Source organism: Aotus nancymaae, unplaced genomic scaffold (genome assembly GCF_030222135.1).
Source record: "Aotus nancymaae isolate 86718 unplaced genomic scaffold, 86718_ANA_hifiasm-v0.15.2.pri h1tg000059l, whole genome shotgun sequence".
NCBI classification, from domain to species: Eukaryota; Metazoa; Chordata; class Mammalia; order Primates; family Aotidae; genus Aotus; species Aotus nancymaae.
In genome coordinates this window covers 37506032-37520054 of record NW_026988473.1, presented here as the reverse complement: position 1 = coordinate 37520054, position 14023 = coordinate 37506032, and the positions used below count along the sequence as shown (strand labels likewise).

Here is a 14023-nt window from a genome sequence, read left to right as displayed (position 1 = left end):
TATAATGTATAGCTATGTTTAAGAACCACAGATAGGAAAGCCTATTACAATTTCTAATGAAGATATTCAATAACCCCATACTAAATCTCCCAACATGTAATTTCATATACTGTTATTTAAAGTAATAAAATAAATGTGTAGTCCAATCCTGTATCATGGCAGCGCAGCTTGTAGCCTTCATTCCTCTGTGCAGTTACCATGATTGCATAGTGGGGATGGGAGAAGTGTTAGCTGCTAGGTGCATTCTGTGTAATACTGCCTGGCTATAGCTGAATAGTTTAGAGATGCTTCCTGATCCAAGATGAATACATCAAATTATTCTGAAAAAAATTTAAAATTTTATGTTTGGAACTGTTAGATATAGTGAACTCCAAGTTTGTCTTCAAAGAATCAGTATGTCAGTATGTTCAGTTCTCTTATTCTTTAATTCTCCATTTTAAAGCTTAACTTTTTTGTAGTTTCAGTAAACAACCTTTTCCACCAATTCTAGTCAGTAGTTCATATCTGTTCCCCAAGTCCCTTGCTTCATCCTGGCTCATCCCAGTCATTTGCTCTGGTCATCTTCTCCAGTCACCTGCTTTGACCCGTGGTTACCTGCTCTGACCTGTCCCATAAGTGTCCTTCCCACCAACTATCCACCCTGTCACTCTGGCTTGTACCACTCCTCTTTTTAAAATAGCCAGTTGGAATTAGCCTAGACTATGCAGTCTAACCTAGCCAATAGGGGAATGACACAGCAATAGGGGCTACCTCCATCAGGAATAAGAACCCCTTCCCTTCCTTGTCCAGGTGTGCACTTGCTATTGTTCCATCTGTGAGCTGCATCCTTCTATAGAAGTAAACTGCCTTGCTGAGGAAATTTATATTCACATGCTACTTCTTTTGTGGCACTGAAAATTTACATATAACAGAACTTATTACATTAATGTTGCTGAGGTTGTTGGAGGTGTCTTGCCTTTCTGAAGGCTTCATTACCCACTATTCTATTAGATTTTTTTGAGCCATCAAACCTGTTTTGCTCTTGCAAAAATGAGTAAAACTTGGCTCCTGTTGCTTCTAACCTAATGAACTTCTATATATATCACATTTAAATGCATTTTATGGCCTGTAAAAGATATATAAATATAAGTAGGTAGAAACAATATTGGAAGTATAGACAGATTATAAAAGTCAGACAAAGGCAAGGAAGAGGTAAGTTTGAAAATGCATGTTTTGATCAATACAATGAGTACAAATATGTGTGTGAGTGTATGGTGTGTATGTGTGTGCATACATTATCATAAAGTAAAATTTAATTTTGTACCACAGGTGTCAGCACACTTCAGCCTGCAGGACAAATCTAGCCAACCATCAGTTTTTGTCAGTAGAGTTGTACTGGAACAAAAGCACACTAATTAATTTACATTTTGCCTACTTCCACTTTCATTCTACAGGGGAAGTTGAGTAATTGAAACAGAGACTGTGTGGATGCAAACTTAAAGTATTTTCCAGCTAACCTTTGCAGAAAGATTGCCAATCTCTGTTCTAGAGTACAGCTATAATTCATCTCTGATTCTTAGCATCCAGGGAAGTAGAATTACAGTTTGTAAAGTTAAGTTTTTATAACATACAAACCAACAAAATCCTTAGGATAAATACAGATTTTCCTGAGAGTAAGTCTTGGTATGGTCTCTTCCTGTCAACCTAAAAAGCATAAACAAAAACATTAGAGAAAATTATCTCCAAATATGTTGAGTTTACTTAGGAACAGAAATATTAATTATAATATAGAATCTATGAAGTGGCAAGCCACCAGCACATTAGGTGAAAGGAGGGTAAAGAGAGCATTTATTAATTTAAAAAAAGTAAAATTTACATAAATTGCTTAGAAGCAGAGTTCATGGTTCCAGAGGTTTAAAGCCAGAATTACTGTCACTTCATTGGTGGAAATGCTTCTACTGGGCAAGTATTTGTCATAGAACATCTTATCTGAATTACTACTGTCCTGAAGAATGTCTAGTGATAAATCTTATCAAAGTACGCAATGGGTGAAGGAAGCAAAAAGGTTTTCATAAAGTCCTTGGAAAGAGTTCTTACCTCAGATACGTAAGTCTGACTAAGCTTCCTTTCCTTTGTGTCTTTCCCATTCTATTTTGCCTGGGTCTGACAGAGGTGATTTCATGCTGGTATCTGCAACTTTCCCACCACTGAAAAGCAATAGAAGACCCTGTAATGGGCTGGGTGTGGTGGCTCATGCCTGTAATCCCAGCACTTTGGGAGTCCAAGGCGGGTGGATCACCTGAGGTAAGGAGTTCGAAACCAGCCTGACCAACATGGTTAAACCTGGTCTCTACTAAAAATACAAAAATTAGCTGGGTGTGGTGATGGGTGCCTGTAATCCCAGCAAGTCGGGAGGCTGAGGCAGGAAAATCCCTTGAACCTAGGAGGCGGAGGTTGCAGTGAGCCGAGATCGCACCATTGTACTCCAGCCTGGGTGACAAGTGTGAAACTCAGTCTCAAAAAAAAAAAAAAAAAAAAGAAGACTCTATAATGTAGTAAACACCCTCCCATCCCCTGTCCTGTTCTTAAATTATACCCAGGACTTAATTTATAGAGGTATGACTGAGTGACAACATCGAGAGGCCAATGTCATTGAAAGAGAAATTTGATATTTAACATTTCAAAAAAAAGGACATCCAATGCCATGCAAACCAAGAGAGGAATCACCAGGTTTTGACAGGAGGTAGAAGCAGGAGAAAGGGGAAAGGTCATTATTAAAGTTTCAACAGGAAAGGCAAGTCAGTGTAGAATAAACTGTTTCAGGTCAACTACTTTTGAATAATCCCCTGAGACTTCTTTGCCCCGAGATCATTAGGCCTTGGTGAAATATTAGGTTGGTGCAAAAGTAATTGTGGTTTTTGCTATTAATAATTGGCTTGGTGTGTGAGAGATAGGTGAAAAGGTGATTGAGGCTAAAGCCTCTGAATTGGTTAATTTGCATACGAAAGCCTTGCTCCTGGTCAAGCCCAGTGTTATCACTAAGGATCATATAGGGCCTGGGAAGGGCATTTTCTCTCTGATTCAGTGTTGATATTAAGAATTTCTATATCAGATGGCTATATGAAAAGATTTCAAGGGGTTCACAGACCTCCAGCAATTATATGCAAATTTGCCTTTTGCCTATATATGTTTGTACATTTTTTTCATAGTGAACACAAAGAATTTTTTAAAATTATTATTATACTTTAAGTTCTGGGGTACATGTGCAGAACATGCAGGTACATAGGTAAACACGTGCCATGGTGGTTTGCTGCACCTATCAACCTGTTATCTATATCAGTTGTTTCTCCTAATGCTATCCCTCCCCTAACCCCCCACCCCCCAATAGGCCCTGCGTGTGATGCTCCCCTCCTTGTGTCCATGTGTTCTCATTGTTCAACTCCCACTTATGAGTGAGAACATGTGATATTTGGTTTTCTGTTCTTGTGTTAGTTTGCTGAGAATGATGGTTTCCAGCTTCATCCATGTCCCTGCCAAGGACATGAACCCATCCTTTTTTATGGCTGCATAGTGTTCCATGGTGTATCTGGAGCACATAGAATTTTATGTGTAATGGACACAGGGAGAGGAACAACACACACCAGGGACAGTTGAGGGGTTGGGGGCGAGGAGAGGGGACTTAGAGGATGGGTCAATAGGTGCAGCAAACCACCATGACACATGTATACCTATGTAACAAACCTGCATGTTCTGCACATGAATCCTGGAACTTAAAGTAAAATTTAAAAAACTAATAAACAAAAACAAAAAAACAGAAATGTTAAAAATAATAATAATAAAAGAATTTTATGTGTAGCAAAATATCTATGAATGAATGAAAGAGAGGAGAAAGAAAAAAACTATTTTAGGGTAGCAACACTCATTTTTTGTTTCAAGGATCTTTTAAAATTCTTAAAAAGGATTAAGAGTTTTGGTAAGCTTTTATTTATATAGGTTATTTCTATCTATATTTACTACATTAGAAATAAAAACTTAAATATTAAAATCCGTATTTTCTAATACATTTAAAAATGATAGTAAACCAATTTCCTATTAATATAAGTAACACATTTTTATAAAAATTACTAAAATTTGCAAAACCAAAGAAAACATTCATGAGAAGAGTGATAATGTTTTACAATTTTGCAAATATTTTCAATGTGTGATTTTATAGACTGGATTCTCATATCATTTCCTACATTCATCTTTTCAATATCACATACCCTTTCTATAGCTTCTGAAAAAAACCGCTGTACACTTGGCTTCATGAGCCTACAGAAAAGATTTCAGAAACCCTAGGAGTCTCCAGACCATTCATTGAGTGTTGTATACATATTTCAGTATCTGAGTTCAAATAATTATATTCTGCACCTAGTTGTGGTCATGTTAGGAAATGACAGTATCAAGATTATGTTCTTTGTATTCTCTGACAAATCTCTGGAGAACGCATAGTCTCTCTTACAGGTTATGTACAGTAAGCAATAAGTAGTATTGTTAGAGCCACTCCAAAGGCTAGTCTCACCTGCAATATTTACTAGATGAAATTGCCACTCTGGCTTGTGCTTCTGTGTCATGGCTAATTAAGATGATGTAGGGCACTGGCTGTTTTGTCTTGATTAGACCGTGAGGAAGATATGGTCTTAGAGGCATTTTATCATCCAACAATGTAAGAAAACTCTCCAGAAATTTTTACCTCTGTCTCCTGGGAAAGAAACAGACAAGCATTATGAGGCTGGACAGTACATCTGAGTCTGAGCTTAGATGCTCAAGAGTAAGGGAAGAATTGCTCAATGGCTGGAAATGGGGGCACTCAAAGATGAACCTGGGCAGCCCAGATACAAGGTCACAAAACTGGGGAGCCAGGATTCATGCAATACAGTGTCAGAGCCACAGAGATCCAGAACCAGATGCTCATGGACAGAGACTAGATAAATCATCTTAGAGCCATGCAATGGAATGTTATAAACCAGCAAAATCAATGACCTATAGTATAGAAAACACTGTGGATAAATCTCAGTAACGATATTGAGTAAATAAAGCAAATCTCAGACTACTTGATGCAGTATGATACCCAATAATAAAACACTAAGCCAAAAAAATTGTTTCAGATTGACAAGATCGATTTAAATAATTGAGAGTGATATAGTTTTAAGTTGTGTTTATTTATTAAACAAAATAAAACAAGGTCATGCAAGAACCAAAGAATCAAGGATGGCAACACAATTCTATGCACCCAAAGTTCAAAGGATTAAATTACCTCTCACGTGTGATGTGCTTATTGAATAAATAATTTGTTTCCAAATATTAAAAAATAAATATTATTGTTCTAAGTGTTAATTCTTGTGATCTTCTTACAGCCCAATAAAATGTTAACATGCAAACAAATTTTTAACTTGTAAGACTAAAGGAATTTTCAAAACCTTAGATCTCTATTGAAACAAAACATGAAAAAGGAATGTCACGCCTCCTTACCTTTGATTTCCTACTTCAGTGAAAAAAAATGACTTCATAGAAATAAACAATATTTAAAAAGAAAGTATGTTTTTGATCTCTGTTTGAATTAAATTAGTATTACTTTTCCTCTAAAGAGTAACTATATGTTACTTTGCTGTTTGTTTTCCCTCATGTTGGCTATATTTCCAACCTCTAAATTAATGCATGTATATAATAGACATATATATATATAGAAAGAGATGTATGTATATATGTGTGTGTGAGTGTGTGTGTAGTTAGAAATATTGTACTTCTTTTTTTTTTTTTTTTTTGAGACGGAGTTTCGCTCTTGTTACCCAGGCTGGAGTGCAATGGCACGATCTCGGCTCACCGCAACCTCCGCCTCCTGGGTTCAGGCAATTCTTCCTGCCTCAGCCTCCTGAGTAGCTGGGATTACAGGCACGCGCCACCGTGCCCAGCTAATTTTTTGTATTTTAGTAGAGACGGGGTTTCACCATGTTGACCAGGATGGTCTCGATCTCTTGACCTCGTGATCCACCCGCCTCGGCCTCCCAAAGTGCTGGGATTACAGGCATGAGCCACTGCGCCCGGCCCTGTACTTCTTATACTATTCAGTTAAAAATAACTATTTTCTGTTAGGCAACTGGTCAAATGATTGACTATTTAGAATAATAAAAAACAGAATTTTTTTATTCAGGAAAGAAGTCGTTCAGGTGAAATAGTTGTTACCAAGAACAAACCTGAATTAAGATGGAAATTCAATATTTACATCAGGACTGGGTGTGGTGGCTCACACTTGTAATCCCAGTGCTTTGGGAGTTCTAAATGGGAGAATTACTTGAGCCATGGAGTTCAAGGCTGTAGTGAGCCATGTTTGTGCCACTACACTCTAGCCTTGGTGTCAGAGCAAGCCCCTGTCTTTAAAAAAACATAAACGCTAAATCAATATCTGTATCTACTTTTGGTCTCTCTTAATAAACTAAAATGACAGCAAAGTAATTTTTAAGACATAAACCTATAAAGAATAGGAAGAAAGAGAGGAGAAAATAGAAGCAAAATTTTGGAAGCAGTAAAGAATGGTAATGATATAAGAAACTTGAGAAAAATAAAGCCCAGTCAGCAATTGGGAAAATTGAGTATCATATTCATTGGTTCCATAGAATGTCCAAGAAAGTTAGATGTATGTGATCTCAAGTTCCTCTATAGGTAGGGATAATAGGAAAGGAAGATACTTAATATAAGGAGTACTAGTTGAAAAGCCTATTTTAGCCAAAGTGAGCATATTTAGAAATGGAGCTGTTAGGAGATAATTAAGTTTAAATGAGACCATAAGGGTGGTGCTCTGATATAGTTTGGGTATTTGTCATCCCAAACTCTCATGTTGAAATGTGATCCCCAATGTTGGAGGTGAGGCCTAGTGAAAGGTGTTTGGGTCATGGGGGTGGATCCCACAGGAATGGTTTTGTGCCCTCTCTGTGGCAATGAGTGAATTCTTACTCTACTAATTCATACAAGAATTGGATGCTTAAAAGAGTTTGCACAACTCCCTTCATTCTCTCTTGCTCCCCCTCTCACCATGTGACCAGACTGCTCCCTTTATTCCTTCTGTCATGATTCAAAGCTAACTGATGTCCTCAGCAGAAGCAGATGCTGACACTATGCTTCTTGTACAGCCTGCAGAACAGTGAGCCAGATAAAATTCTTTTCTTTATAAATTACCCAGCTCCAGATATTCCTTTATAGCTACACAAAACAGACTAACACAGACTCTAATCCAATAAGAATAGTACCCTTATAAAGAGAGGACAAGATACCAGACACATTCTCTCTCTGTAACTCTTTCTTAAGGCAGTCTGACCCAACACGCATATTCAAAATAATCTAGAGGTTGCACATTTATTTAACAGAAATTGTGATATAAAATATGGGAAAGAGTGCTTTTTGTAGCAAAGGAAACAGGAGAATTAGCAAAATAATTATTTAATTATACTAATAAATCAATAGCCATTATTTATTGGTGTAAAATCAAGAAGTAGCAATGCAAAGTAATTTTATTTAGAGACATTAATGTAAATTGTAAATCAAAATTCAGAGGATAAAGCTGAAAATGTTGCCTCTGAAGAGATGGAAATGAGTGAGAAAATGGGAATGGAGAAAGGTACAGGACTTTAAGTTGTAAAATAAAACATATAATATTTATTTAAATGCTTCTTTTTCAAATTATGTGCATGTTGTATTTTAAAGATAATAATAATGAAATTTGTATATATGCATGAGAGAGAAATCAGATCGTACACTCAAAAGAAAACTGTGCCGAATTTCAGTTGCTATTTTTTTGATGTGTCTAAACTAGATCTTAGGAAGTAAATAAAAACATACTTTTCCTATAATTTAATTTCTGAAAATATAAAATTCTTAAGGCTGGAGCTAGAAGTTCTGTGACTTGCCTTCTTAAAGTCTAAGATCTAGTGGGAAAAGTGAATCTGCTTCTCAATGGACTCCAGTTGATCTCTCATCCCTGTGGCTAGAGGATGGAAAGTACTAATTACCTCAAATGAGCCTGAATTTTAGAGCTGTGTATAGTGTCATCCTCACTAGAAACTAATCACGAAGAGTGGGGAAGAAATATAGAAATATATTCCTGAAAGAAAACTGTGTGAATGGATATTCACCCAGTGAGTGACCAAAACACACACACACACACACACACACACACACACACAATTATAAAAGCTAAACCCAGCAGGTTCACAATCAAATGTCAGTTGGCTCTTTTCTGATCACATTTTCCACTATAATAATGTTATCACTCTGGACATGAAGGCCTAGCACTTCCAAATTGTCTTCAATTTATTTCTGCTTTTCACTCTCCATGTTTAAATATTTGCTAAGTTCAATCAAGTCTACTGCTTCAGTGACTAATTTATTTCAGCATGATTATAGTTCAGTATCTTATTGCTGCTTGCTTAAATTATTGAAGTACCTGATTACTAGTTTAACTCAAGTTGGGTTTTGGGGGGTTTCTCTTCACCCCACTCTCATAATCACAAAGTTCTAATCATTTACTATTTTGTTAACTATTTCAAATAGTTTTCCAAAACTATAATAGCTTAAAACTAAAAACAAGCTTATTATTTATATTTAATAAACTTTAGTTCTTTAACATGATGTAGTATTATACAACTTTTAGAATTCTAATTCTCAAGAATTTAGGGGTATATATGCATATTATGGTGTAATATTAAATAAAAAGTACACAACATAGTTGCCACAATGTTTTGCATGGTGCACCATTAGCACCTGAACGAAGAAAGAAATTAATTCACAAACAAATAGACAAAATACCTTGGTGTGATGTTAGAATTAAGTGTTTATCTATATATATTTTTTATTATATTTTAAGTTCTAGGGTACATGTGAAGATTGTGCAGGATTGTTACATAGGTATACACATGCCATGGTGGTCTGCTGCATCCATCCCACTGTCACCTACCTTAGGTATTTCTCCTAATGTTATCCTTCCCCAATCCCTTCAACTCCTACTATCCTTCTCCTAGCCCCACCCACCCATCAACAGGCCCCTGTGTGTGATTTTCCCCTCCCTGTGTCCATGTGTTCTCATTGTTCAACACCCACTTATGACTGAGAACATGGGGTGTTTGGTTTTCTGTTCTTGTGTCAGTTTGCTGAGTATGATGGTTTCCAGCTTTATCCATGTCCCTGCAAAGGACATGAACTCATCCTTTTTTATAGCTGCATAGTATTTCATGGTGTATATGTGCCACATTTTCTTTATCCGATCTATCATTGATGGGCATTTGGGTTGGCGCCAAGTCTTTGCTATTGTAAACAGTGCCACAGTGAACATACATGTGCATGTGTCTTTATAATAGATCGATTTATAATCCTTTGAGTATATACCCAATAATGGGATTGCTGAGTCAAATGGTATTTCTATTTCTAGATCCTTGAGGAATCACCACACTGTCTTCCACAATGGTTAAACTAATTTACACTCCCACCAACATTGTAAAAGTGTTCCTATTTCTCCACATTGTCTCCAGCATCTGTTGTCCAGATTTTTTAATAATCGCCATTTTAACAGGCATGAGATTATATCTCAATGTGGTTTTGATTTACATTTCTCTAATGACCAGTGATTATGAGCATATTTTCATATGTTTGTTGACTGCATGAATGTCTTCTTTTGAGAAGTGTCTGTTCATATCCTTTGCCAACTTTTTGATGGAGTTGTTTGATTTTTTTTCTTGAAAATTTGTTTAAGTTCTTTGTAGATTCTGGAAATTAGCCCTTTGTCAGATGTGTAGATTGCAAAAATTTTTTCCCATTCTGTTGGTTGCCAGTTCACTCTAATGATTGTTTCTTTTGCTGTGCAGAAACTCTTAAGTTTAATTAGATCCCATTTGTCTGTTTTGGCTTTTGTTGCCAATGCTTTTGGTGTTTTAGTCATGAAGTATTTGCCAATGCCTATGTCTGAAAAGTATAGCCTAGGTTTTCTTCTAGGGTTTTTATGGTGTTAGGTCTTATTTTTAAATGTTTCATCCATCTGGAGTTAATTTTAGTGTAAGGTATCAGGAAGGGGTCCAGTTTCAGCTTTCTGCACATGGCTAGTCAGTTTTCCCAACACCATTTATTGAACAGGGAATCCTTTCCCTGTTGCTTGTTTTTGTCAGGTTTGTTAAAGATCAGATGGTTGTAAATGTGTTGCATTAATTCCGAGGCCTCTGTTTTGTTCCATTGGTCTATATCTCTGTTTTGATACAAGTACCATGCTGTTTTGATTACTGTAGCCTTGTAGTATAGTTTGAAGTCAGGTATTGTGATGCCTCCAGCTTTGTGTTTTTTTTTTGTTTGTTTTTTGGGTTTTTTTTGCTTAGTATTGTCTTGGCTGTATGGGCTCTTCTTTGGTTCCATATAAAGTTTAAGGTAGGATTTTCCAGTTCTCTGAAGAAGGTCAATGGTTGCTTGATGGGGATAGCATTGAATCTGTAAATTACTTTGGACAGTGTGGCCATTTTCACAATATTGATTCTTCCTAACCACGAGCATGAAATGTTTTTCCATCTATTTGTGTCCTCTCTTACTTCCTTGAGCAGTGGTTTGTAGTTCTCCTTGAAGATGTCCCTCACATCCCCTGTTAGTTGTATTCCTAGATATTTTATTCTCTTTGTAGCAGTTGTGAATTGGAGTTTGCTTATGATTTGACTGTTTGTCTGTTATTGGTGTATAGGAATGCTTGTGATTTTTTCACATTGATTTTGTATCCTCAGACTTTGCTGAAGTTGCTTATCATCTTAAGGAGATTTGGGGCTAAGACAATGGGATCTTCTAAATATACAATCATGTAGTCTGCAAATAGAGACAATTTGACTTCCTCTTTTCCGAATTGAGTACACTTTATTTATTTTCTTGCCTGATTGCTTAGACCAGAACTTCCAATACTATGTTGAATAGGAGTAGTGAGAGAGGACACCCTTGTTTAGTGCCAGTTTTCAAAGGGAATGCTTCCAGTTTTTGCCCATTCAGTATGATATTGGCTGTGGGTTTGTCTTAAATAGCTTTCATTATTTTGAGATATGTTCCATGGATACCTAGTTTATTGAGAGTTTTTAGCATAAAGGGCTGTTGAATTTTGTTGAAGCCCTTCTCTGCATCTATTGAGGTAATCATGTGGTTTTCATCTTTGGTTCTGTTTATGTGGTGGGTTACCTTTATAGATTTGCATATATTGAACCAGCCTTGCATTCCCAGGATGAAACCCACTTGATTGTGATGGATTTTTTGATGTGCTGTTGGATTCAGTTTCCCAGCATTTTATTGAAGATTTTCACATCAATGTTCAGCATGGATATTGGCCTGAAATTTTCTTTCATGGTTGTGCCTCTGCCAGGTTTTGGTATATGGATGATGTTGGTCTCTTAAAATGAGTTAGGGAGGATTCCCTTTTTTTTATTGTTTGGAATAGTTTCAGAAGGAATGGTACCAGCACCTCTAGTAGAATTTGTATGTCTGGTAGAATTCAGCTGTGAACCCGTCTGGTCCTGGACTTTTTTGGTTGGTAGGCTATTAATTGCTGCCTCAACTTCAGACCTTGTTATTGGTCTGTTCAGGGATTCAGCTTCTTCCTGGTTTAGTCTTGGGAGTGTGTAAGTGTCCAGGTACTTATCCATTTCTTCTAGATTTGCTGGTTTATGTGCATAGAGGTGTTTGTAGTAATCTCTGATGGTAGTTTGTATTTCTATAGGATTGGTGGTGATATCTCCTTTATCATTTTTAATTGCATCTATTTGATTCTTCTCTCTTTTCTTTTTTATTATTCTGGCTAGTGGTCTATCTATTTTATTGATCTTTTCCAAAAACCAGCTCCTGGATTTATTGATTTTTTTTGAAGGGTTTTTTTGTGTCTCTATCTCCTTCAATTCTGCTCTGATCTTAGTTATTTCTTGTCTCCTACTAGCTTTTGAATTTGTTTGATCTTGCTCCTCTAGTTCTTTTAATTGTGAAGTTATGATGTCAATTTTAGATCTTTCCTTGCTCTCATGTGTAGCATTTAGTGCTATAAATTTCCCTTTAGACACTCACTGTTTTAAATGTGTCCCAGAGATTCTGGTATGCTGTGTCTTCGTTCTCATTAGTTTCAAAGAGTATCTTTATTTCTGCCTTCATTTTATAATTTATCCATAATAAGACATCTGTGGTTAAGACTTCCAGTGCTCAAACATATTGATGGTTTGCGCCTATGCACATGTGAGAGGTTTGTGCTTCTCAGTCCTTTTGCAGCCAGGTAGGATCATATGATTGTGTCTGTCCAATGGCCAGTAATAGAAGTAACATAGGACATTTTCATGCTGGAGCATTTGTTTCCTGGAGTGAAGCTGTCCAGCTCTCTTTCTTCCCTTGCCACAGTATCAGAGAATAATTTTCATGTGGAGATAGGGGAGCCACAGAGTGTAAGCATCTTGAGTCACACAGTTACTTTATGGAGGTAGCTTATCCAGATTAACACATCTTTTAAATGAGAAAAGTGATAAAACAAAAATATTCAATAATCAAATGAAGAAAAATTCTTTTACATGCTTAATAAATAGAAATAGCAATTATAATTGTCCTGAGGTTTTAAATACATTTAGAAATAAAGTAGACTGATTTTAAAGTATATTTTAAAAAGATTTTTCTGCCAAAAAATATTAATTTGGATTTATTTTGCACTTTCTTTTTGTCTGGCTTGATTTTTCCCTAGTACACTCTAAATTTGTACCAGCCCTTCTATGACTAATAGAACTGTCATAAAAGATAGCCATGCTTTCATTTAATTCCAACAGTAATTCAGTTTGATGTATTTATTTATTTATTTATTCTTTTTTAATATATTTAATATATCTTAATTGAAACCTACCACATGTCAGACACTGTTCTAAGTACTCAGTACCTGGGGGTACCATCAATGAAGTCTGTGAAACAGTAAAGATAGCTGCCCGCTTCTGTCTCTGGGAGCTCCATTCCAGTGAGGTATGGGCCTGTTGCTGAATGCATCCGTAGGAGGTGGCTGAAGACCTCAGTTGGGGAGTTTCACCAAGTCAGCAGAAACAAGATTGGGAACCTGCTTATAAAAGTAGCCTGGCCACATTTTAATAGAGCAGCTGTGATGTTCTGGGGGTCTGCTTCAGCCCCTAATCCCCTCAAATACTCCGAAGTCCAAAGGCTGAAATGGCTAAGTCACCCAAACAGCAAAGATGGTGGCCTGCCCCTCCCTCTGGGAGCTCTGTCCCAGGCAGTATTCAAATCTCTGTTGGCCAGAGAACACCAGCAGGGGTGGCTGGAGTTCCCAGTTGGGAAGTCCTGCCCAGTGAGGAGAAATGGAACTGGGGACTCAGTTAAATAAGAAGCAATTTGGCCACCTTTTGATAGAGCAGCTGTGCTGTGCTGGAGGATTCCTTCTGTCCCTGGTCAGTTTGGACTTTTCAAAGCCCAAAGGCTGGATTGGTTAAGTCACCGAAACAGCAGAGATGGCAGCTGGCCCCTCCACCTGGGAGACCTGTCCCAGGGAGGTGCAACATTGCTACCATTTGCTAGCTAGAATTCCAAGCCACTGGGTCTTATCCTGTGAGGTGCCATGGGAGTAGGGTCTGTAGACTGTCAGTACTTGGCCCCCTAGATATAGCTTCCCTCCTCGAGATATGTATGGGGGTCTAACCTCCCACTTTTCCAGAGTTGCAGCTATTTTGCTGGGAGGACTAGAAAGCCAGAGTATCTAAAGCTCCCAGGTCTCCACACATGCTTGAGCAGCTGCTATGCTGAGACTCCACATAGCTTTGTGTGACAGACCAAAGGCCCTGGTAGAGTGATTTCTTGAGGGGATCTCCTGACCTGAGGGTTGCAAAGATCCATGGGAGAAACATGGGTTCCTGGGATTGCACATTCACTCACTGCTTCCCTGGGCAGGGAAGGTTTCCGTGGCTCTGTGTTGTTCCCAGGTGGGCCATCGTCCTGCCTTGCTTTTTCCTGTTCTCTGTGGGTCGAGTCTTTTCCT

General features: G+C 37.4%; 1 long non-coding RNA gene across 3 annotated transcripts in view; it reads left to right on the top strand.

The window, feature by feature from the left end:
• LOC105720166 (uncharacterized) overlaps window positions 1–14023 on the top strand; it is a 458507-nt gene that overhangs the window by 258860 nt on the left and 185624 nt on the right. The window lies entirely within an intron of this gene.